This window comes from Artibeus jamaicensis, unplaced genomic scaffold, assembly GCF_021234435.1.
Source record: "Artibeus jamaicensis isolate MK-2021 breed Jamaican fruit bat unplaced genomic scaffold, CSHL_Jam_final contig_944, whole genome shotgun sequence".
In the NCBI taxonomy this organism is placed as follows: domain Eukaryota; kingdom Metazoa; phylum Chordata; class Mammalia; order Chiroptera; family Phyllostomidae; genus Artibeus; species Artibeus jamaicensis.
The window spans coordinates 974830-998388 of NW_026522020.1; positions in this window are offsets into that span (position 1 = coordinate 974830).

The window sequence follows — 23559 nt, forward strand, 5'->3', positions numbered from 1 at the left end:
CTTGTGTCAATATTTGTGGTAGACTAATCGCCGGAGACTTTTCACCTGGTTGGCGGGGGCGTGTGTGTATGTGTGTGAGTTTCTTTTTAAGGGGAAGTGGAGGTCTGGACTAATACTGAAGTTCACGGAGGGAACAGCACTTTCTAGAACAAAAAATAAAAGTGTAGACGTACTGTGACTGGCGTGCAGGGTTGCGCGGCTGGTGCATCTGCAGGGCCTCGCGGGCAGGCGGCTTCAGGGAACTGCCCGCGGCCCGGGACTGGGGAAGGTGCGGTTCCTTCTCAGACTCGTCTAGCAGCTGCCTGCCGCTGACCTGAGGTGGGCGAGTTGTTCTTGTTTCCCCTTTAGCTGGTCCCTGCGCCCACATAACACGTCCACTGGCAGAGTTTGACTCCCAAAGTGGGTCTCACGAAACCCCTGGACAGATGCCCCGCGGGAGGGGTTCTGCCGTTAGGTAAGTCTGGCCCACCCTGCAGCCTGCATCCTCACTGGAAGGTCATCCCGAGGGTCTCGGGGAAGGCTGGGGTGAGGGAGCCTCTTCCCACACCGACATCGGCACCGAATCCCTTTGCCGATATCTAGCGGAACACGTTTTGGGGAAATTTTTGGAAATGTTGCATTTCTCAGAAATATCTCCCAGTCTATAGGTTTTTCTTTAGTTACAGTCATGTGTTGCTTAATGATGGACCGTGGTCAGGCGATCTCGTCCCGGCGTGAACATCGTAGGGCGCACTCACACCACCGGGGGGCCTGGCCCGCTGCTCACCGAGGCAGGGTGGGGCCGCCCGTTGCTCCCCGGTTCCAAGACCGTACAGCACACTGCTCAGTGCTGCAGCCGTGGAGAAGGTCCAGGGAAACTCAGGGGAAAAGGAGACGGTGGGGCGCCTGTGTAGGGCGTTTGCCCCAGTGGAGCCTGCGGCCGGAAGTCGCCCACAGTGAGTCAGTGAGTGAGTGAGGGCGGCGGCCTGGCCCATCCTCGCCCACAACTGTAGGCTGTGCTCACACTGTACACCAGGCCCCACCACACTTCCAGAAACCTGTTGTCTGTCTGTAACTATAAATTAACCTTAGCTTACTGTAACCTTTTTTTTTTTTTAAGATTTAAAAAAAAAATTTATCTTTAGAGGGGAAGGGAAGGAGAGAGGGAGAGGAACATCAATGTATGGTTGCCTTTTGTGCATCCCCTGCTGGGAATTGGCCTGCAGGGAACCGGCCTGCAATCCAGGCATGTGCCCTGACTGGGAATCGAACCACGATTGTCTGGTTCGCAGGCCTGCGCTCAATCCACTGAGCCACACCAGCCAGGGCTACTGTAACCTTTTTATTTGAGGAACTTGTAAATTTTTAAAACCTTTTTTGGCTCTTTTGTAATAATACTTAGCTTAAAGCACACCAGTATAATATTTTCTTTACAGTATAAGATCCTTATGGGATCCTTTTTTACAGTATGGGATTATTTTTTGTTGTTTTTTAAATGTCTTATTTTTCTTTGGCTTTTTATACTTTTTTCTCAAAGACTAAGACAGGAACACACAAGTTAGCCCCGGCCTACACAGGGTCCGGACCAACATCACTGCCTCCCACGCCCGTGCCTCGTGTCCCCAGAAGGTCTTCAGGGGCAGTGACGGATGTGGAGCTGTCCTCTCTGTGCCAACAGTGACTTCCTCTGGGACATCTGAAGGACCTGCCTGAGGCTCTTCTAGGGGTGGAGTCGCTTGTTTCAGAAAGTGCTAAGAGGCTGTGACAGCGACATGGCCCCTGGGCAACAGGGGCTTTCCCACTCCTTTAGAGTCCTCCGAGACCACCGGCCTGAGCCACCCGCCCACAGTTGACTGAGACGATGTCGCGCGCACGCCTCCTCTCCGCCGGCCCTTCCCCTGGGCTTTCCCACCAGCGAGCAGACTGGACGCGTGTGGCTCGACTGGTGGGAAACGGGTTGTCATTTGTGGTTTGTCCCACGGCCCTAAGGAGCTTTAAGGTTGGTCTTCTCCACAGTTTGACTGCTTCCTCGAAAGTAGAGTGGCAGTCATGTTTGTAAAGTGCTTTGCAAGGTGGCCTCATGGACAGCAAGTCATTGAATCCCTTCCACCCAGCCTGTCTGCTGAGGATGGTGAGGGTACGTGTACCTACAGACATCCTCACTTGTGAGGAAGGGGTGACCCAGGTTCCAAATGTCCCACGGCAAGTGGCAGGGTGACATCTCCTGTGTCTGCTGACTGGCACGTCCTGCCACTTTCTCTGTGTTACCTTCTGAGGGGAGCCTCCCTCCCCACACCGACCTTTGGTGCCCTGCCTGTGCCCCTGAGGGCTCATCTCACTTTTAACCGACACTCAACGCACCGCAGTCTCCTTCCCAAGCCCGCACAGCCGCTGTAGGAAGTCGGGTGTACAGGGCAGGGCTTCGGGAGTTGTGAGGACCGCTGGGCTGTCCTTCGCTCTGTTGGGATCCTGGTAGGAGGCCTGGCTCTGAGCTCTGCCATATCCCACCTGGCGTGCTGTGACTCGGGGCTCATGTCTGAAACGCGCCCGGGTGTCTCCTGTAAACGCAGCGTTCAGAAGAGGAGCCCGCGTCAGTGGGGATCTGGTGGAACTGAGCAGTGTTAAATACGCCTTCGGCTTCCAAGTGCGGGAAGTAGCTGCTCAGGGTGTCGCCGGGCCCTCTGCTGCTGCGGGGCGAACTTTGGAGTGGGCGAAGGTCGCCCTTAAGGTGGCCTGCCTACTTTGCAGGGTGTCTAGGAGTTACGATCTGCCTATTTAAAAACACGTATAGTATTAAATATAACTAGTTTGAGAGTAGTGCTGTGGGCCGGCTCTAGCCACCTTAAACTCCTCTAAGCTGTCTGCTTCCGGAAGTCCTCTTCAGTCTTCACGGTTTGTCCAGGTGAGAGAGGCATTAGGGTTCCACTTGGATAACGTTAGGGGGTGGTCAGAGCCCTCGGCGCAGGCTGTCCGTGTGCTCCAAAGCTGAGATGACCACCACGGATGGTAGGGTTCTTCCTGGAAATGCTTTGAGTCGGGAAATGGGCTGAGGAGCGAAGAGGCGAAGGCGACAAGCAGCGTGCGATAATTTTATGTCTGCGGTGTTCTTCATCTCCGATGTGCTGGTCGCCTGCACTCCGCAGGCAGTCAGACCGCACTCCAACTCTTGTACTAAGTCATTATTCTAACAGCTTGAAACTTCAGGTATTTTTTAACACAACACTTAGTTGGTTTTTGTGGGCCCGGAGGAGCGTCACAGTCCTCAGGGACGTGGGTCTCCATTCCTCTGCTCCGTCCGCTGTTGTGCTGTGTCCTTCTGGGGAATCTGTACTGCTGCGCGCATCTGACCGCTTCAGTAAATCTTTTCTTTCTTTAGAGAGAGGGGAAGGGAGGGGGAGGGAGAGAGAAACATCAAGTGGCCGCCTCTTACACACACCCTGACCGAGAACTGAACTGGCCACCTCTGCGTTACATGGGAACACTCCAACCAGCGGAGCCACGCTGGCCAGGGCCAGCCCTTTCCTCGTAGTTATGCTTGAGATTTGCAGATTGAAGTCCACTTTTTATTTATTATGTACACATTTCACTCTACATCTCCTTTACATTATCTTGAAGGCATTAAATCGACCTTTTATTTTATTTTTTAAGATTTTATATATTCATTTTCAGAGAGAGGGGAAGAGGGAAAAAACATCAATGTGTGGTTGCCTCTCGTGCGCTTCATACTGGTGGCCTGGCCCCGCAACCCAGGCGCGTGCCCTGACTGGGACTTGAACTGGTTTGCAGCCTGCGCTCAATCCACTGAGCCACACCAGCCAGGGCAAATTGACCTTTTAAACTTATGTCTGCCGGCTCGGTCATGTCTGACTTGGCTCAGCTCAGAGCTGCCAGGCCATTCTGTCAGGTGTCCCTTAGTCAGCTCACACTCATTTCCTACAGCTGTCACAAAGTCACCGTTCTCTTACCCACCCCTCCCGTCACTCGCAGGGGCTGTTTTCCTACTTCATAGTGTCTTCCACCCACAGAACCACCCACATCCACCCTCACCTCCTTCGTTCTTACCATGGGAGAAGGCGTCCCTCCTTCCTGTGCGTGTGGTCGCCCACCTGTGCGGCATCAGCCCACCTCACCTTCTCTCCCCAGGGGTTTCACTGGAGCATCTTTGCCCTCCAGTGGCTGTGTGTGAGGAAGAGTTTTATACGCCACGGAGACCCTCTCTGATCCGCATGTCCCTTTTCTGCCACCTTTTTTCTTCCACAGACAAGCTTCTTGAGAGCTGCCCGCCCTTTCTGTCTCTCCTGCCTCCCTCATTCACACCCAAATTCTTGGTCTCACGGCTTCTACTGCCAACCACTAGCTCACAGTTTTCTTGTCAAGGAGACGGTTGAGCGAACCTTTCCTGTCCTTACCCGGCTTGATCTTGATGTTGCACTTGGCACTGTTGAACACACTTCAAGTGCTCATCTTGGTTTTCAGAGTCCCAGTCTCCAGCTTTTCTGTGATTCTTTACCTCTGCTTGAGTTTCTTCAGGGGCATCTCTTCCTTCTGCATCCAGTTAGAGGTGCTGGCTGGGGTTCCACCGTGACCTAAGTTTACTTCTTTACTTCTCCATAGGTTACACGATTCATTCCCGTGGTTCCGCTTCCATTTCTAATGCCCAAATCTCTATCTCTGGCACATTCTGCCCAGATGTACAGTCAGCGGCCAATGGGCATCTCTGTGCCATGTCCCAGATCTACTCACAGGGTCATCAGTAAGTGGCGCCCGCCATCCACTGAGTATTATTTTGTAGGGCTGCCACCACAAAACACCACAGCATAGGGGCTCACACAGAAATGTGTTTCCTCGCAGGTGTGGAGGCTGGACGTCTAGGATCAAGGTGCTGGCAAATTGGGTGTCTGTCAAGGCCTCTCCTAGGCTTCCAGACGGCCACCCTCTCGCTTCATCCTCACATCTCACGAGGCCTTTCCTTTGGGGGGGGCCTCCTGGGGTCTCTTTCAAGGACAGCAGGCACGCTGGATTAGGGCTGCACCTTTATGACTTCATGTAACCGTAACTACCTCTTGAAAGGCCTCATCCCAAATTTGTGAGTGTGGAAGGGAGGAACGGGGAAGGGTTTCAAGCAACAAAGAGCCTCTTGCGGGTCAGCTTCACAGGAACTGTCAGCGTGGTTCTGCTTTGAAGTGCCTGCCCATTTGGCTTCTGGTAGGGGCATGGGGGCACCTCTCCTGAGATGTGACTGTGTAAAGGTTGGTTCTCCTGCCTGTAATTCTGTCATTTAGTTGTCTGAAAGCACCATTAGGAAAAACCAGAAGTGGAATGTTTAAAGTTCGGAGTGGTTGGAATTTTAAGGCCACTAGTAAATGGAACCAAACAACACCCCCAGAAGGCCTTGCTGTGCAAGGCCGGGCTTCACAGTGGGGTGCCAGGGTGCCAGGGCCCACGTGGGTCACAGAGGGTGGCCTGCAGAGATGGTCACTTTCTGTGGGTGCCTTGTGACAGGCCCTGCACCCCAGCCCTCAACAACCCTACACATTACCGTTCTTTTCCATCATCGCCAACCTGATTGAGGGAGAAGTACCTCCTTACGTTATGGCATTCATTTCTTTAAGTACCAGTGTTTTTCATATGCTGACTATTCCACTGCATTTTTTTCTTTGTGATTTTTTTTTCTTTCCCTTTACTCATGTCACTGGGGCTGTAGCTTTTTTTTTTTTAAATAAGGGATTCTGAGTACTACCTAGGGACTACCAGCAGAGGGCAGCAATGCACCAGAGTGCCTCGGGTCTGGTCCCAGAATCTGAACCTTAAACGTGTGTTTTCCACGAAGGAGAACCTGAGCCCTCAGAAATTGACATCAGTGGGCTTAGGGAACTTAGGACAAACTTAGACAAGGTGGTTAATTTCCTCTCCAGGTTGAGTTGGTTGTCTGAAAGCCTATGGGTGGGCTAGGAACAAGAAGATGACTTTGAAAGCTCAGGACTGTAGGTCCCAGACTGGTCCCAGAGGAGATATCGAGGAGCCCTTGGATGGAGGGCACTTTTTGTGTTTTTGTGCCACTGTCCGAGTCTTGGGTTGTTGCCAGAGAGTGTGTGTGTGTGTGTGTGTGTGTGCGCGCGCGCGCACACACAAATGCCCACCCCACCCTCCAGAAAGGTAGCTGAGTAAGCTTTCGGATCCGCCAGCCCTCTCTCTGAGCTGGTTGTCCTCAGCCTTGTAGGGAAATTGCAGCAGCTCCCTAGGGAGGCCCTGGGCCCTGGGTGGTGATTCAGAATGTGGGGATGGGGAGGGGGGAGCGAGCCCCTAAGATTCATGCAGGATCGTCTAGGTACTTGTATCAATCAGTACTTTTTTTTTTTTTTTAAAGATTTTATTTATTTATCTTTAGAGGGGAAGGGGGAAGGAGAGAGGAGAGAAATATTGATGTATGGTTGCCTCTCATGCGTACATCTCCTGCTGGGAACTGGCCTGCAACCCAGACATGTGCCCTGACTGGGAATCGAACCTCGATCGTGTGGTTCGCAGGCACGTGCTCAATCCACTGAGCTACACCAGCCAGGGCCAATCAGTACTTTTCAATGAAACAACTTAACCAAAAATCTGTCACAGAATTTTGAGACCCATTAAAACAAACTTTAATAAGAAAAAATTAATTTTGAAGTAATGATTGATTCAGAAGAAGTTGAAAAAAGAGTAGAGAGGCCCCATACACCTTATACCCAGTGTCCCCCACCCCAGCCCCCCAGTGGTAACACCTCCCATCACTTTAGTGTGAGGTCTAAAACCAGGACTTTGACATTAGTACACTTCAGACCTCATTTGGAAGCCAGGAGTTTTATATGCAAATCGTGTGTGTTTATGACACTGCAAACCTTTGTGAGCGGTCCCGGACTGTCATCTTTTGGACTTCTTGTTTTGTGCACAAAACATGCCCATATTTTTGAAAGTTACTGTTAGTAGAGTCTTCCGTTACTTGCAGCCATAACATATACAAATATACATACAATTACAAAGTGCAGAAAACCTAATGCAAACTGGTTTAATTTTTAAAAAAAGAGGAAGGGGGGAATATTGGTTCATGTAATAAAATCCAGAGGAATAACCGAACTGGCACCAGAGGTTCACAGAGAGGGGAGGTGTCTGAAAAGACAGAGGAGACGCCGTCCCCAGGGAGAGGGTGAACCGCTGCTGGGAGGTGGACCACAGTTGTCCACTACTGCCACCAGAGGTTTTGTGTCTCTCCCTGGTCAGGTCTGCTATGACCAGGAGGACAGGAGCATATAGTACAGGCATGTCTACTGGGACGGGGGTGCAGTTGTTTTAAAAGGGGGGTTACAGATACCCCAGGAGGCCTCTGCCACAGTGGTGGTTTATGCCCCTAAGACACTTCTGCAGGTCTCCACGTGTCTCAGGACAGCAGGCTAGTCATGGCATCTCTAGCCATCCCCACTGGCCTGATGTAGGTCTGCGGGTGCCCAGCGGGCTGTAAAGGAGAGGCTGCGGTTAAAATAGGGTCATGGGTCTCAGCTGCGTGTGTTGGGTAGGACTTGGGGTGTATTTAGATAGGGCCGTCGCCCCCATCCACACCACACCCACTGGCTGTCCCGTATCCTCAACCTGCCCAGGACAAGCGTCCGCTTTCTGCTCTACTCTCCTCCACCCCCATACTAAGTTTGTCCATTCCCAGAGGTCCTCAGAGAGACTCTCCTGGGGCAAGCTGACTTCTAGTGCCCCGTGATACTCGGGTTCATGGAAAAAGTCAACGTTTCCCAAAGTGTGCTATTCATACCAGTGTGGTGTGTGACTTATTTTAATAGGTATACATCAAATTTTAAATACTCCTTTAAAAACCCTTCCCACTGTAAAACAAGATAGAGATATAGGAAAACACACAAAACAAAGGTAGAGTTTATTGTATTATTACAAGGCAAACACCCCAAATGCTCCTGTAAAATCCAAGAGATGGGATGTGGCAGCCACCCCAGCGGCGGCTCTGTGTCCCCCGTCCCGACCACTGGCCCCTGACCCAACTTCAAGGGCAACCACCACCTGGCTTTCAGAATGGTTACTTCCTTGTATTTATTCATATTGGGTTGGCCAAAAAGTTCATGTAGTTTCTTCCATAAAATAAAAGACATATTTTTTACTTTCACCAATAATTTTATTGATTTGGATACTTGGAGTATGTTGGCTATCTCCCATGTGGTATAATGTTTTTTTGTTTGTTTGTTTTTTAAGATTTTATTTTATTTTTTTGTCTTTAGAGGGGAAGGGAAGGAGAGAGGGAGAGAAATATCAATGTATGGTTGCCTCTCGTGAGTCCCCAGCTGGGAACTGGCCTGCAACCCAGGCATGTGCCCCGACCGGGAATTGAACTGCGATCCTTTGGTTCTCAGGCCTGCGCTCATTCCACTGAGCTACACCAGCCAGGGCCCATGTGGTATAATGTTGATTGTTCTCATTTAAATGTCTTGATTTGATCATTATCAACTTCAGCTGGTACCGACCTTGGAGCATGGTCCAGCAAGAAGTCTCCAGCACGAAACATGACAAACCACTTTTGACACATTTAGGTCAGTCACAACACCTTCTCCATACACTGCACACATCTTTTTTTTAAATTTCAGTTGCATTTTTAGCCTTTCTTGAAGTAATAAAGCATAATGTGCCAAAAACATTGTATATTTTCTTCCATCTTCAATATTAAAATGGCTACACAAAAAATTCAACTTTGGTAAGTTTTTTTAAAAAATATTTTGTTTATTTATTTTTAGAGAGAGGGGAAGGGAAGGAGAAAGGGAGAGAAACATCAGTGTGTGGTTGCCTCTCATGTGTCCCCTGCTGGGAACTGGCCTGCAGCCCAGGCATGTGCCCTGACTGGGAATCGAACCGCGACCCTTTGCTTCACAGGCCCGTGCTCAATCCACTGAGCTACACTAGCCAGGGCGGTAAGTTTTTTAAAAAAATGCACACTGATATGACAGCTGTCACAATACAATCTAACAATGGTTTTGAACAAAGTTGAAGACAACTAAGCACTACTAGAGCCGTCTTACAGGAAGAAGCAAACTAACTCTTTGGCCAGCCTAGTAGTTTTAGCATCCAACTGTGCATCCCCTGGAAACTGTGGTTCAGTCTTACCCACTTTAAAGACTTTACCTCTCTTTTAACCTGTGGTTTCTCCCTTCATCCTTTTCCTTTCCTTCCACTGTTGAAGAATCCGACTGGAGTGTTTGCTCCAGTCTGGCTTTTGCTCACTGCCCACTGCGGGGACAGTTCAGTCGCGCCCTGCCCTCGGTATTTCCCATTCACCGTCAGCCGGTTCTGGAAGCTCGATCAGACTCAGCTTCTGTCTCTGGTGAGAATCCAGGTGGCCATATGATGTCAGGCCAGCTCTCGTCTGGTGTTCACAGCCAGGGGTGCTCGGTCCCCAGACCCATTCACTCCCCGGGGCTCCGAAATGGTGACCTGTCAGCTTCATTGTGCTGTGATTCACACTCAGTTGCTCATCAGTTTTCTTATTCCACAAACTTACAAGCAAACGAGCTTTGAAGAAAAACACAGTGAGCGTTAGGCAGATGCAGGCACCATTGTGGAGACTGCACCACATCAAGTGTTTCACATCAAGTCACGAGAAGAGCCGTGGCCGCTGCCACCAGAACATGACGGAGTTGTGGCTCCCTTCCATTCAGTTGCAGGAATTCTTTTTTTTTTTTTACAATTTATTTATTTTTAGACAGAGGGGAAGGGAGGGAGAAAGGGAGAGAAACATCAGTGTGGTTGCCTCTTGCATGCCCCCCCCCCCCCACTGGGGACCCAGCCTGCAACCCAGGCATGTGCCCTGACTGGGAATCGAACCAGTGACCCTTCGGTTCACAGGCCAGCGCTCAATCCAGTGAGCCACACCAGCCAGGGTAGTTGCAGGAATTCTTTGTAAATAGATGCTTCCTTTCATTTACCACAGGTTACCTAAGGGTAGAGCTCAAATAGGAAAAGCAAGACAATAAATGCTTCCTTTTCCCCCTACATTTACAATCAGTTTGCAAAATAATAAGCCACCTTATTATCTTCTGGAGGTGACCAGTTTGTTTTCAGTACCACTGCAGACTCGGGACTGAGCTAAATGGGGTGTGTGTCATTTTGCTGCCATGATTGCTGCGGTCAAAGCTCCGGCTGTCCTGCCGCTGGGAGCCCCGTGCTGCACCCTCGTCCGCGAACAGCCAGCCCGGCCTGGCTTCCAGGCCGTCGGTGCCCGGACGTACCAGGCTGCTCGGCAACACTTGCCCCTCAGATCTGCAGTCTGTCAGCCCTGCACATCGCCCTGGCTTCAGTGGGGAACGAACGGCGTTCCGTGACCGCCGTGTGGCCCGCAAGGGAGCTCGCTGCCAGGTTGGTCACGGCTTCTCAGCCTTTTCGGGGACAGACTAATAGATGTCCATAGAATGGTAGTTAAAATACCCCACAAGTTCACACTGTTACTTCCAGTTACATTTCAGGACTACAGATTTTTTTATTTCATCTTTAAAAATAAATCACAGCTCCATCTCCTTTCTTCCATGCTGAGAACCCTGATTTTTAGAACACAGGGGGCAGTCATTAACATATCCCATAATTACTCATTTGGTTCAGGCAACATCGCACACAGCAGGGAATAACACCGGCACTCCTGCCACCAGAAGGATGACTGGAAGCAGTTTGACAGTTCTCGCCGCAGTTTTTGTAGTCGTTCTGTGTCTCCCCTGGTCACTCTCGCCCACGGGATCCTCTTCCTTCCAACCCTCAGGTAGTTTGGTTCTACAGGGCCCGGCGTATTCCCTGCTCTCCATGGCTCTGATGCTGACGTCTCGAGCAGTGCGGGCATTCTGACATCTGTTCTCCGGGAAACTTCAGGAAGGACTCATGAGAATGCTATTCCCCCGAGTGCTTGTACACGGCTGGCATTTGGCATGTACCTTTTTTACTGGGAAGCCCCTTTTCCTGGAAATAAGTCCTTGGCTCACACTTTTGACCCTTCAGTCGGCCCTGCCACTTTCCTCTGGTACCAAGCCGTGCTGTTGAAATGGCTGATGGTGATCGGGTTTCTTGCCTTTTATAAGTCACTTACTCCTTTTCTCCTTGATGATTAAAGGATTTCACCCCTTTAATATCCACTAAATTTACTAAAACACCGTCTTGGTATTGCTCATTTTGAGTCAGTTTTCTTGGGCCTATTGTGTATCTTTTAAAATACATTTACCAGTTAGTAAGGCATTGCGTCTCAGCTTTCAAATCCATCCCTCAAGGTCACCTGTGTGACCACGGGGCTGGACGCCGTAACTGTTTCTCCTCTGGGAGCTGGCCCGGGGTTACACTCTGTCAGTGGAGGGTGCTGTGGGGACCCCGGAGGAGGGCGGGGGTGGGTCTCTCCTGGATTCAGGCGGGCCTCGGGCGCCAGGCTCAGTCCTAGCAGCTGCTGGCACCGGCAGCAAGGACAGCTCCCCTCGGCGGCAGCGGCAGCGGCTTGGGCGCTTCCCAGCAGGCCCCTCCGCCTTTCGCCTTTCGGGAGGCAGGGCTGTGTCAGCTTGTGAGTTCTTGACCTCGGCCCTGGGACGGGCCTCCTTTCCTCGGGCCCTCCGTCTCAGCCCTGGGTGTAGAGGCTTCTCCCTTCCTCTGCTTCTCATGTATCCCTTTGATTCTTACTAAGCTGTTTCTCGTCTCCTGCCCCCTGCTATGGTTTCTCATTCTTTAAATACAACTTTTCCTATTTAAATTGCTTTGTGGTTCCTCTCTCCTAAATGGATCCTGGCTAATGCAATGTAGTATCAAATCTTTTTTCCCCCTTTTTAAAAAAAGAATTATTTATTTATTCTTAGAGGGGAAAGGAGGAAGAAAGGGAGAGAAACATGTGTGGTTGCCTCTTAAGCGCCCCCTCCCCCAACCCAGGCATGTGCCCTGACTGGGAATCGAACTAGCAACCCTTTGGGTCTCAGGCCAGTGCTCAATCCACTGAGCCACACCAGACAGGGCTAAAAAGGGAGAAATATTAAGAGAGCGTGCTGGTGGCATAAAGATAGATACATACATGACTGGAATAGTCCATGAATTAACCTCATTTTTCAACTGGTCATTGGCAGGGATGCTGAGACAATCAGTGGGGGAATGAACAGTGTTTGCAATGATCGATGCTGGGACCACTGGGTACCCACAGGCAGAAAACCGAAACGTGTACTTACCTCACAACAGACACAGAATTACCCCCAAATCAATCGTAGACCTAAGTAGACGAGCAAAACTATAAAATTCATAGGAAAAAAATGCAGGGGTAAATCTTTGCCACCTTGGATTTGGTAATGGCATCTTAGCTATGACACAAGAAGCATAAGAAACCAAGAAAAAAAATAGATAAATTGGACTTCATCAAAATTAAAAGCTTTGTGATTCAAAAGACACCAACAAGAAAAGTTAAAAGACAACCCACTGAGTGAGAGAAGGGGTTTACAAGCTATATAGCTGATAAGGGGCTGGTATCTAAAATATGTAGAAGTCTGGAGTATCTGGGACTCCTACAACTTAGTAGTAAAAGGACAACCCAATCAGTACGAAAGGTGTCTGGTCCTTGTCCTCAGTTGCTGGCGCAGAGCTCCTAAAACCCTTGGAATTGCCTGAGCGAAAAGGGTGACGGGAGCGTCTTTGGTTCTGATGAAGTGACCCTCAGTGAGCCCCTGGGTAGTGTCTGGACGTGGGCTGGTCCCCAGCGAGACCCAGCCTTGGTCAGAGGGGAGGGGGGCTGGAGGCTGGGTGAGGCGCTGTGGCACAGTCCTGCATGCACATCGGGAAGCCCCCTGCAAGCCTGGATGTGACAGCCAGGGGAGCTGAGGTGGGAGGACAGCCCCAGGGTGGAGGGCGGTGCACACACCCCAACCCTGCGGGGACAGAGGCTCCTGTGCTCGTGACCCTTTAGGCATTTTTCTTAGTTTTGGGAGTCATTTTAGCAAATTATTGAACCTGGGTGGTGGGGGAGAGGGGCGGACACTGGCTCTATAGCTGAGTTGGACGGAAGTGTAGGCAACCTGGGGGACCCGATCCCTTGCAGCTGGCATTCCAAGCGAGGGCAGTCTCATGGCGGCGCCTGACATGACCTAGTGCCGAATACAATTGGCCTGTAGGACACCCAGCTGCATCGGAGAGCTGGCGCAGTGAGGTCGGAAAAGATGTCACCTCTTTGGTGTCAGGAGGGGAAAGGGGCCTCTCACCAATTACAAAATGGGCAAAGGATCTGAATGAACATTTCTTCAAAGAAGATACAAAAACGGCCAGTAAGCACATGAAAAGATGCTCAACATGTTTTATCTGGGAAACGCAAACCAAAATTGCCATGCAATACCATCCCACACCCACCAGAGGGGCTGCCCTACACACCCGTGAGACCGGGATGAGAGACTCGTCAGAGACAAACGCTGTGTCGGTGAGATCGTGGAGAAGCCGGCCCTCCTGCACTGCTGGTGGCCGTACTGGTAAAAGCCACTTAGGTAACAGCCTGGCGGTCCCTCAGACACCAAGGCACCATTTGACCATAGCACTTTTAATTCTAGGTATGTGCCCACGAGAGTGGGGAGCATGTCCACACAGGAGCATGAACACGAGTGGTGGCTGTTCTTTCGGGGGTGAGGTGGGGTGGTTGGGCGGAGTCCTGACTGGGCTGCGGCAGCAAGCCATCTGCTCTCTAGGATGGATTCATACTAATCAAAGTGGTTGATGCATCAACCCGGAATTCCGATTTAGTTTATTAGTTTTTGTTGGTGACACATGCTGCTGCCAGGGGAGCCAGAAAACACCTGGTCCCCTGAGCCACAAGTTGTTTACTTTTGTAGCTGACCCGCATTTGGAAAAGCAAAGCTTAGAAGATGGAATGAGCGTGAGGAAACCTGATGAGACCACCAGCTAATGGCGTGGAAGCCAGACACACCCGCCTCTCGTAGATGAGGCCTTGTTCGTGGGTCAAGAACTCTACCGGGCACGGGCAGAGCCACTGCCTGCCAAGACTGCGTGCGGCAGGTTCTGCTGCTGTTCTTAGTGTGGTCGGTGACCTTCTAAAGGACGCAATCTTTTCTGAGATACGTTCATCCATTCGGGAGGCTCCCAGGGTCATGTTCGAGGCCTGAGAGCCATTCTAGATCTTTCGGATGGGCTTGCACGGCTCTAGTGTGTTCTTTCTGGGCGCTTTTGATAACTCTTGGGGGGGGGATCACTTCCCCCTGTCTTCCATGTTCTTGAGGGGTTGGGACAAGCTCACAGGGCTGCTCACAGTTTGGTCAAACGTCCCGAAGGGACAGGGGGACGATCATCAGTCACTCCGTGTCACAAGGAGTGGCCTTCACTTTGGAAAGCCAGTTTGTCATCGTGTTCTAACTCAGGGCAGACTAAGGGTGGTTGTCTACCCACTTGGACTTCTCCTGAGGAGGCGGCTGGGAGAGGATTAAATTCCAAGCATGAGATACTTATTCAAAGAATTCAGGCAGTTCTGATGTTATGTGACCTCATGAAAACGTCAACACCCTTGTCCTCACCCCGACCCCAGTGCCCCGGCTCTTCTCTAACCCCAGCACCTGCCTCCCGCTCCCCATTCTTCCCCGGGCAGGCGGGTCCAGCCTGCCCAGTGCCCCTCTGTGCCTCACTCCCCACCCCTGCCACTCAGGACCCCTTCACTGCAGGACGCCTCTCAGCCCCGTGGAGGGAGGGACCGCTGGCTGCCTCAGGCCAGATGTCTCACCAGCGGGGCGGTTGTGGCCACATGCCTTCCAGCGCAGGGAAGCGTCTGTAGGAAGGGAGTGCACCGGAGGAGGCCAAGTCCTCTGGGGCCCAGCCCTGTCCCTCCCCTGCCTGGCACGGCTCCTGCGTCCCATGAGTGCAGTTCTGGAGGCGCCCTCACCCCATCCCTTCTACGAGCGCTCCCCTGCCCTCGGGCTCTGGCTGACAGCTCTGCATTGGTCCCCACAGCACTTTGATGTGACAGACAACTCGAGTTTCCTTGTCCACTGTCTGCCTCCCTTGCTAACACCTGTTCTGGAGGCAGGGGCTTTGCCTGGCTCCTGCAGGTGTGCCTGGCGCTCAGCGAACAGCTGTGGTGTGACCGCAGTAAGCTCTCCTCCTCCCTGGCAGGAAATGCCCGAGTCCCACCTGGGAGTTGCCCCGGGACCCAAAGGTCTGGGCAGTGGCCAGTTCTCTGTCCCCGCCTGCCCCCCACCATCAACACCCCTCCCTCAGCCCGGAGCACACCACCTCAGGAGGAGAGGCAGGGGAATTTACGGCCCCAATGGGTTTCAGGGCCATTCGCGCCATTTCCCAAAACTTTCCGTGGGGGATTTGATTGACGTTACTTTAGACATCTGTTTGAGAAGAAACTTCATCATGACAACATTGGATCCTACCACGGGCACAACATCTCTTTATTTTCTTGTCTTTTATAGCTCTGTTTTCACAGTTTCTGCATATTTATCATTAAACTAATTTTTAGGGTACTTCACTTCTGCAGTTGCTGTCTTGTATGGCTTCCCCCACACTTTTGCTTTCTAATTGTTGGTAGAGAAGGAAGGAATTGATTTGTGTTTATTTTGTATACGTTCACTTTAACTCAACTCTTATTAATTCTCCAAGCTTTTCATTTGATTATTTTAGGAGTAAAATCACATTATCGACCAGTGGCCATTTTATTGCCTTCCTCTAGTTGAACCTCATTTTCAGCCTTTCCTTATTGCTTTCAGGAGAGTGGATTCTTTCTTGAATAAACCTTTCATGAGGGAAGACGTTGAGGACTCCGCAGAATATTTAAAGAACAAAACCAAGAAAGTGACATATCTCAGTTGCTGGGAGGCTGCCAAGCCAGTACTTAGAGGAGATTTATTGCTCCCAGTGCTTATATTAGGGAGGGAAGAAAAGAGAAACAGTAAATCAAATCGATATTTGATGAACTTTATTCCCTTTGAGTTACACACCAAGAGAAAGGAGAAAAGGAAGTAATAAATTTAAGCAAAATGGAGGAAGGAGAGAATTGATAAATGTAATCAATAGCACGTGGGAGGAAATGGCCCATCTGCGGGGTGGGGTGACTTGGACGGGCAGCCTGCCCCTCCCTTCCTGTCGGGCCCCTGGGGCAGGGGGCTGGGGCAGGGGTCTGTTGGCCCCGTGGCCTCCCTGTGCCCGTGGACCCCTGACTGGAGTTCCAGGGGGAGAAGGCACCAGGTCAGGAGGCGGCCAGCAGACGCCTGTATTTGGTGAGGAAGACACAGAGCTGCGGGGGAGCCCACCCTACTGTGGGCTTCACACCCGACTTGGTAACACCATCAACTGTTACACTGATTACAGCGTCTTCTTCCTCTGTCTTGCTTGTTTTGGGGGTTTACACACACACACACACACACACACACACACACTCTCTCTCTCTCTCTCCCCCCCCCCCCCCCATGGAGAAAAGGTCAAGTCCTTGGCTGTGGCCGACCTCAGGCCAGACAGACCATTTGGGGCCAGACTCCCAAGGCCGGGCAGGCACAGCGGCCGGTGCGGGCACGGAGGGTGGAGACCAGCTCTGCAGGGCTCACACGTTCCCGTCGCAGTGGTTCTTTAGGGGATTTAACATGGCGTCTGTTTGAAGGGAAAGTTCTCTTACAGTCGGTTTTAAAACAATGAGCAAGCCATTAGTTAAGTTTTAAAGAGGAACAAATGAGAATAATGTACTCTGGAAAAAGGAACAAACTGAGAGAGAGCATGTTTTACAAGCAAAACGAGGGGACCAGATTCTCAGCAGTGTGTTTTTGTAACAAAATGGAAATTCCTTTCTTCACAGGGATTCATCATGTATTCCCCTTGACTCAAGGTAATATGCAGCATTTTTTAATAGAGAGGGAAAAGCTCCCAGCTGCTGCTTCGAACAAGTGGAGACAGAGGATACCTCGGAGTAGGTCTGGGCCTGCTGCGAGTCACGGGTGGCCCCTGGGTTTCGAGATGGAAGCAGGGTGGGCCCCTGTCTTCCAGAGTGGGGCTGCTGCAGAACAGGCTTAGCAGGCTCTGGCCTCCCCGCGGTGCCAAGTTCTGGCACAGGCAAACCAAAGGCCTCTAGGGGGAAAAGCGGAGACCCCAGCCCCTTCTTCCTGAGACCTGAAGTTTAGGAGGCCTGGGAGATTGCCCAGTGGGCCCGGCTGCAGGGCCGCCCCTAGCACAGTGAGGGCTGAGGCTGGGATCCAGCCTCCTGCTGGTGTGGAGGGCAGGGAGGAGTCCCAACATTGTAAAGCGACCAAGTGACCCAAGGAACAGAGGCCTTGGAGCCGATGTGGGGTGCCCTTGGGTCAGGGCTAGCAAGGCATCCCCGCAGCTATCCACACGTCCTGCGGGCTTCCAGACCCAGCAGTTCCCAGCAGTGACACTGGGTGGAGGCCTCAGAGGCCAAGGTGACAGCTGACTCTCTCTGCCCAGCGTGGGTGCATGCTGGGGTGGGGTGGGGAAGGGGACGCAGGATGCAAGCACGGATCTTCCTGGCAGCAGGGGCACGTGGACACTGTCCTGTGGGCGGGACAAATGCAGGTGCCCTCTTAGTTGCTGGGTCAGCAGGGCTCTTCTTCCGGACGGGGAGTTGTCTGTTTTTGCATTTGTTCATGTTGCACCCCGTGGCTGCTGCCAGGCGGGTGCTGGTCACCGTGTACGTGACAGCACGTGTGGGCACCCCCACCACCGCCAGGCGCTGCGGCTGGGCAGACACAGCATTGCCCCAGCCCTGCAGCCTCTGCAGGAGGCCCTACGGCAGGCGGGCTTCTGCCTCCGGAAGCGAGAGTCACGCTCGGCTGCCTCAGGCAGTGGTCTTCTTCGTCAAGAACACCCCGGCTGCTCTGTCTCCTGGGCTGTTTTATTGTAAATGGCAGTTTTGTACTATTCTGCTGAAGACGGGACGGTGGAAGGGACTTCCCTCACTGGGACCTCAGCTGCCTCAGTGGGACACTCTTTACTATGTTGAAACTCCCGGGGCTTCCTCACGGGGCTTCCCTGCATTCCCGTGTGCACCGCCTGCAGCCCCTGGAAGTCTGAGGAGGGGCCCCAGCAGGCCCTGCCTCCATTTGGGGGTCCTCCCTTCCAGCTCAGCTTGCTCATTAAGCCAAACAACTGAACTCTCCCCACACTGGGTCCTGGGCCTCCCTGGGCACCCCAGCCCTGATAATATTCTCTGCTAACCAGAGGCGGTCCCTTCCTGCTTGCTCTCCCTTCCCCACCGATGGGCCTTCATTCCCCTCCTGACCCCAGGCAGAAGTGGCCTCAGTCCCCTCTTTCCTCTTGCAATAGGACAGAGAGGTGCCCTGAGCAGCGCCCCCAGCGCAGGGACCACGGTGCATGGCCCTCGGAGATGAGCTGGTGTGGAGTCTGGGAGTCGAGGCAGCTCTGGGACCTGGCCTTCCGTCCTCTGTCCTGCTTCCCCGCCAGCCTTCATGGCTGTTCACGGTGCTGGTGCCGGCACAGCCCTCTCCCAGCTGCATGGCTGGCTCCTCACATTCCCCGGCTCTCATTTCTGAAAGGGAGTCTGGCCCAGCCAATTCCCTGTCTCCTTTCATGCCAGCGCCCACCGTTCAGATGCCCTCCCGGCCTGTCAGCTGTGGCCAGGGTGGTGCGGAACGTGGCCATGCTTCCTGGGACCTGTGCCTTGTGGGAGGACAGGGCGTGGCCCTGCCTTAGAGCAGAGCCCCTGGCTGCTCCGGGGAGCGGCTCTGGAGCACAGTCTCCCATTCTGCGCAAAAGTCGTACAGCTGTTTAGTGTCAGAGGCAAGTTGCAGATCCAGGTCTGCTCCTGCCAAAGCCACAGGCCATCAGCCCCTCGTCCATGTTGGCCTTGTAGAGGGAGGGATGGAAGACACGGAGGGTGGACGGGAAGCAATTCTTTGACCAAGACTGAATGTGGCCGGAATGGTGGAAGTGAGAACGTACTCTTTTTCAATCACTGCTTTGGTAGATACATTTACAGCTTCCCCACCAAGAACAGTTATCAAGCCCTTAAACAAATAAAAACCTCACACTACAGGATAATGCAGGAAAAAAAGCCAATAAATCATTACCGAAGTTTTGAAGAGTGGCGTGAATTGCATATTAAAAAGCCAAGGGAATGGGGTGAGGTCATCTTAAAATGGTGGGGGAGGCCTCCAACGAGGGCCAGCTGTGCTCGGGCGCCGCACCTGGCCCGGCACGCGGGCCAGTCCGCGTGAGAGAGGAGTCCGGAACGGAATATAAACCATCCGGGAGCCACAGGGGACAAGTCCTTGGCCAGGTAGGAGCTGAAGTGGGGCTGCAGTGACGTCAGCAGCTCTGCACGGTTCAACACTTCAGAGGCGTCCTCCAGGGTTGGTAAAGCCTTTTTCCCTTTCGTTTTATTTTTTGTGAATTTTAAAACTGCCTTCTCCCATTCTCTTCTTTCCCCCTGGGCCTCGGGGTTACTTCCTGTTCCAGGCACCTGCAGACAGTACCAGTTTCCCCTGAGTGAGACAGACCCCTGAGTCTTTGCCCCAAGTTCCCGAGGTGAGTTTTGTCCCCGGGGCACGCTCCTTGAAGGACTGGGTGCACTAGCACTCAGCCGTCCCAGCCACGCTGTCTGGGTTTGAGTGCCCACTCCCGTTCCCCCAATAGACGAGCTAGGGCTGTGCCCCGGCCTTCTCATCTGTACAATGGAGGTAGCTAGCAATCACCCAACAGGACTAGTATGAGGGTTCAACAAGAGGAATGTTGATTATGGGGGTCACGGGGCAGGGTGCATTGTAAGTATTTCCCAAATACTAGCTACTTTCCTTGTGAAGCAGAGAGAGGAAAAGACTCACATGACATTTTGTTTGTAACAGACCCCGGCCACGTTGGCCATTCCAAGAAATAGCCCGGAAGGCTGGGGTGTCCTGCTCTGGGACTTGGCATCTCTCCATGGGCCCAAGTCCGCTGCAGACGACATCGTGGCTCAGAGTGAGGGATTCTGTGAGCTGTGGTCGTCCACCCCGGCAATAGTTCAGTGACATCCCCTCATTTGCCATGGGCACTTGTCTTGTGGCCATCAGATATGCATTTCCCTTTTTTGAAAAAACAGGTCTTGATATCTTTAAGGGGGACTTGCTCCTGTCCCACTGAGTGCAGTTCTGGGGAGCAGTGGGTCAGGAAGCTCCCAGCTTCATTGCAGAAGAAGCCAAAGAGGTCTTTGGAACCCATCCCAGAACTCAGAGCTGCCCATGAGTCCTTGGCGCCCAGGGCCCACACTCCACCCATCACACTCTGCTGGGACTCTGAGGTACACGGACAGAGGGTGACATTGGCTCATGGCAGGCACAGCGTTACTGCAGGTTCTGCTGTCTCTGAGCTGTTGCCCCTGCCTTCCCGTCAGCCTTCTGAGCCACCCAGAGCCGTCTGTTTGCTTCCAGCTGGCCAGAGTCTCGGTCTCTCCTGTTTGCAATCAGAGACCTTCAACCGAAACTCAGTGGTTCAATTCTATTCAGACTTGTTCAGTTTCACAGTTCTGACAGGCTAAAGAGCATGAAGACCACTGCTGGTGTTCAACTAGCTCCTGACCTATGTGTTGGGACCCAGGCGGAAGGTTGTAGAATGATGCAAAGGTCACAGAACTTGTGTTTGTATTCCAATTCTCGTTCAGCTGCCTAGAATTCCTACAGGCAATCCCTCAGGCCTGCTCTCTCTTAGGACCTTCCATGTGTCCCATGATCCCGGCCAGGAATCACTGCACCTGTCGGAAATTGAGGGTCCACCAGACTCACTGACTTGCAGAGGTGGGGTTGGAACCCAGGACTCCAGACATTGTTCAGCACTCCTGTATTATTCCGCATGGCCACCACGAACCAGGAGCTAAAGCTGTTACGAGTTAGCAGATAATCAGGTCGTTGTTTCTCAGTCCTGCCTCCATGCCCTTTGCGGCAGGGTGCCGAGTTGCCTCCCACCGAGAGCAGGAAGAGTGCAGTTCTCTGCTCCGTGGGTATTGGGCTTGGCCATGGGACTCGCTCTGATGATTGGAATCTGAGCAGAAGTGACCAATGTGCCAAAGAGCATCTGTGCTGCCACTCACCCCTCTTACACTTTCTGCTACTCACCACGGGAAGAGAATAATAGCCCAGGTGGCCACTGGCCCCAGAATGAAAGACACGTGGGGGAAAACCAAATGCAACCCAGAGCCAGGCGTAGGGCTTCCCAGCCAACCCGCAGGCCCGTGACCAGGAAATACACTGAGTTCTGAGCTTGTGTTACCCAGCATGACTCAGGACGGGGCTGCCCAACCCAATGTTCTCGAGCTCAGAGAGTGCATGGTTCCAGATCCTGGACAGGCTGCTGCAGAATTGCCTTCCTCACTCACCCCTGGTTCCTGGCGTCCTGTAATCGAGTTTACCCTCGATGGCTTGGCAGCAGAGGCTCTTCTCTCTTGAACGGCACCCAGTTCTCCAACCTCAGCTCCCTCTTCTTCCCTGTACTAAGCTTCCATTCCAGCCACATGGGAACCGTGTGTCCATTTCTACCCCCAACTCCTCCGCTCCACCTAATTCAATCCCCAGCTTTATGCAGACAACCAACCCCGTCCCACCCATCCCTCCTTTCTCTGAACACAGGTCATCTGAGCAGACAGAGCTCAGCCATGCTTCCTGCCTCTCACACACTCCCCTTCTCACCGTGTCCCCTCCATCCTTCTGGGTTAGAAGTGTCTGGTGTAGCCCTGCCTGGTCCCTCTGACATGTAGCCTTCGTCATCCCACGCCTCCCCTGGGCACCCTCCCTGGTGCATCCACCCAGGTGATTGGGATGGAGGGGAGGATGGAGGAGGCCAAGAGAACAAGTCCTCGAAGGAGCAACCAAGGCCCAGGAAGGAGGTCGGCCTGCCTTGGGGCTTTGACAAGACCGACCTGGACGCCGGGCCAAGTTCTCAACTGAACCTTGAGAGCCTGGGAAAGCCCTGACTTGACACTTGATGGTGACTTATAGTTCTGAAGGCCCTTCTCTCCCTGGCATGGGGACATCAGGGCGTCAACACCTTCGGAGGAGTGGGGCACGGTGGGCCTGCCTGGTCCCGCCAAAGGAAAGTGAGTGGCCACCTGGGTTTTTGCCCAGCGGTTGTCTGAAAATATTTTACTGAATAAAACTTTTCCTAACTGGCAAGAGTGGTCTAGAAGCGGATCACTCAAATAAGAGAGGAAGTCCCTTGGACGGCAGCACAGCTCCTGATGCCCTGAGGCAAAGAAGCAAAGCCACCACCAGAGTGCACAAGACCTTGGGCTCCCACTCGGTCGGGAGAACCTGCAGCCTCTGGGGCCCAAAGCCAGAGCGTGTGTGGGAACAGTTTCCCTGCAGGCACCTAACTGAACCAGCTGGAGCTCCTCTTGAACAATCATCCCATTCACATATTGGAACTAAATGGTGCATCTTTGAGCAGGCGGTTAGCATTTCATGGTGAAGACGGAAGAGGGAACAGAGTGTTCTTGGCTGGGTTCTTCCCAGGGTCCCAGGCTCCTTGCCTGGGTTTCTCAGCATGTGGTCCAGACATTCATTAGGGCAAATGTGCTCCAGGCCTGACAGACAGGAGGCACACAGACCCCCTCAGCAGGCTGCTGCCAGCCCCTGAGTGACATGTGTGGGGTGGGGGACCTTCCTTGAGTGACGTCATCACCTGCAGTTCCACCAGCGCCTGGAAAAAGGATGTTTTGGAACAATCCATGGATTTACCCAAATCTCTTGTAAGAGATACTAAAATGGTTCATAGAGCTACAGTAGTTAAAACTGAAATGTTTTAAAAAAGAACATTCTAATATATTTATTTTTTTAAGTAGACTTTGGGATACACAGGAAATCAATATGTAGTAAAAAGGGGGGGTGAAGCTCATTCCTTGAATAAATCAACAAACTATGAAAACTTCTGGCTAGTTTTACAAAGATAAGCCCATGTAATTAGGGATAAATATAGAGAAATAAGCCCGAGGCAGCTCCTGGAATCAAAACCTGACAAATCAGCAATAAAAATGTATATGGATCAATCTTTCCTACTTGTGAATATTGATATAAAAGTCCTAAATAAAATATTAGCAAATTTGATTCATCTGTGTATTAAGCCACAATTTTACTATAGGAATACAAGAAGAGTTTAAAAATTTGGGAAATTTGGTCTTGTAATTTATCACATTAATGGGATAAAACTCACAAGATTTTACACATAATTATCCTCACTGCTTCTCAAACTTTGATGTGTGGAAGAATGGCTGGTGGAAATGCAGATGCCAACTCCTTAGGTCTGGGAAGGGACCATGTTTTAGCAAGCTCCTGGCTAAAAGCTGTGGGTTTTAGGACCCCACCTCTAGTAAAGAAAGGCAGACTCCCGAGCCCCACCCCCTCCAGACCAACTGCGTCAAATCTGCAGTTGAGCCAGATCCCCAGGTGATCCCGACGCATGGTGAAGGTTCAGAGGCAGACTTCCAGCTCAGCGATTTGCAACCCGTGTGCTGCAAGAATGTTTTCTTTTCTTATTTTTAAAAGATTATACTTACTTACTTTTAGAGAGAGGGGAAGGGAGGGAGAAAGAGAAGGGGAGAAACATCAGTGTGTGGTT